Here is a 2,876-nt window from a genome sequence, read left to right as displayed (position 1 = left end):
TTATGGTAAAATCTGTCACCTTCTCACTCATCAACTCATCTTTTCCAATTCTGCACCACAAATGGGTCTTTCCTTAAGACATAAAAAATATCTCATTCAACTTTGTAGATCTTTTAAAGTCCTCTTGTATTTTCAATCTTCCAAAAAGTGGTGGCTTTTCTTTCTCTCCCCAATTATTGCCCTTGTGGCATAATTCCTTTTTGAATTTTGGTATTACCATTTTAGAAAGCTATAGAGGGAGAGAACAGTGATAAACATATGGTTTTAATCTATCATTTAAAATAAAAAAACCCAGATGGGTTTTTTAAAAAAATAAAGTGATTTTTTCCTGTCATGCCTGACTAATTTTCTCTTAGTGAAATTTTACTATAATATGAAATTATAATACTAAAATAGAACATTTCCTTTGATAGCTCTTTTACTCTAATGTAAATTCTCTTTAAAAGGAATTTCTTGAATTTGAAATAGGGTTCCAGCTGGTTTAATTTGAGGCACTAAAATTTAGCTCATCCAGACATATTTTCTGATCCTAGAAGTCTAGTGCTATTCTACTTGATTGAAAATTGAATTTTTTTCATCTACAGTACCTTATTTTAAGATTCTTTTTTATGATAAGCCAACTCTGCACTGTTCTGCAAAATGTTGGCTTCTTTATTCTAAATGTTTCTTTCTCTCCTATGGCTTTCTGCACTTTTATTGAGAAGGCTCCTGTCTCATGACTGCATACCAGTCAACTTAGAAGGAAAACAAAGAGATCCTCTTTGTACAATGATAAAGAGAATATAATAGGGGCCGGTGAGGTGGTGCTAGAGGTAAGGTGTCTCTGCCTTGCAAGCGCTAGCCAAGGAAGGACCACGGTTCATCCTCCAGCGTCCCATATGGTCCCCTCAAGCCAGAGGCAATTTCTGAGTGCTTAGCCAGGAGTAAGCTCTGAGCATCAAACAGGTGTGGCCCGAAAAACCAAACCCCGCCCCCAAAGAAAAGAGAATATAATAAAAATAAAATGAAACTACTCTTTGTGCAACAGGTAAGAAAAACCCAAAGAATATTTTACTCTACTATCCATTTTCTGATAAGGACAGAGTTTCTCAATCCTTAATGATCAGTGAAATTTATTATTTATAGAATTTATAAAATTTTATAGAAATATGTCTTGTTTAATGTTTAACAAGCCATTCAGGTGGAGTTCAGAGTGTCCATGTCTATGTTTATTGCATAGATGATCTTTGGTTGAATAAGAATTTACAAGTCCATAAAACTTGACCCTATAATATCTGGCATAAACTTTATAGCAGAATTTAATACTTCCTACTTATAAAATTATCATTTCCCAAAACAGTTTACATTGTACTTCTTGGCTTAAAAATTTATAAATTAAAAAATTTATAAATGTGTTAATTTTAACATTTGAAAACATTGCAAACCCATGAAGAAGGAAAATGTTACTAATATATAAACCTGTAATAACCAATTTCCTGCACATGTATATTAATAAAATTATATCACTTTAATATTTTAAAAATACTATTTTAAGTATTTAATTTAACATATATTAGGCATTTTTGTTATAATTCTTTTAAACAAGTACTTTTATATAACTCTTGGTGTCTACATTGTTTAAAGATTAAGAATTTTGATTTAAGCTTTGGCATATAAACTTACTAGATGTTACTCTTAGCCTTATTAATATAAAAAGTGTAAGAAACATTATTTTTTCAAAGTTCCTGCACCTCTGAGAAATGTATTCAAAATGGATCATAGAACTTAAATTTAAATAAGTTCTATAATCTGTAAAAGGTAATATAAGAACAAAGTTAGGTGGTCTTAAAATTAATTATGAGATTTAATATCAAAATCACAATCATGTGGTATGAAAGGAACTCTCATCCACTGCTGGTGGGAATGCCCCCTAGTCCAACATCTATGGAGAAAAGTCTGGAGAGTGCTCAAAGAACTCAGAATTGAGCTGCCATTTGACCCAGCAATTGCTCTCCTAGGCATATACCCCCAAGATGGAAGGACATTCATTCCAAAATACGTATGCACCCCACTATTTATTGCAGCAATCAGTATAATAGCCAAATCTTGGAACCAACCTCGATGTCCAACAACAGATGAATGGATCATTAAGATGTGGTATATATATATACAATGGAATATTACATGGCAGTTAGAAATGATACAATCACAGACTTTGCAGCAACGTGGATGGACCTAGATCATGTTATGTTAAACGAAGTAAGTCAGAAGACAAAAGAAAAATACAGAATGGTAGCACTATTCTGAAACACCTAGAACACATTTTATACACAACTAATACTTAACAATCAAATAACAGGGTTTAACATGGTAGAAACTCCGAACACTGTAATAGTCAACATATACGTGGGAGCAGTGTCCAAAATACATGAAAAAGGAATAATGCAAAATTTTGATTACAGAATATGCCATAAAGAAAACAATAACAACAGAAACGGCAGCATAGAGAGAACAGGTAGGTAATCAGACTTCAACAAAGGCCCACAATAATCCCTTGGAGTTCGTATACAGGAACACAAGTATAGAACACCAAGGGAAATCACGGACTGCAATGGCAACATACCATAACACTACCTTTTAATGCCTTTATCTTACTATATTTTAAATAACCTCTCAGCTTTTCTGTCCACAGGCGCCCTTGGATACAAAGGGCGGACAAACTAAGGTGGCAATTCGGGATACCACACGGGATACCATACCTTGCATGCACTACGAGATGGCCACGAGTAAACTCTTTAACATACACTTTATCTCTAGGTAATACCTCCATTTAGGAATTGAAGCACGTGATCATTCAGATCATCGAAGCAGTACCTGAGATGTACAGACTTAAACCA

Source organism: Suncus etruscus, chromosome 9 (assembly GCF_024139225.1).
Source record: "Suncus etruscus isolate mSunEtr1 chromosome 9, mSunEtr1.pri.cur, whole genome shotgun sequence".
Lineage (NCBI taxonomy): Eukaryota > Metazoa > Chordata > Mammalia > Eulipotyphla > Soricidae > Suncus > Suncus etruscus.
Note: the sequence above shows the minus strand (reverse complement) of the source record.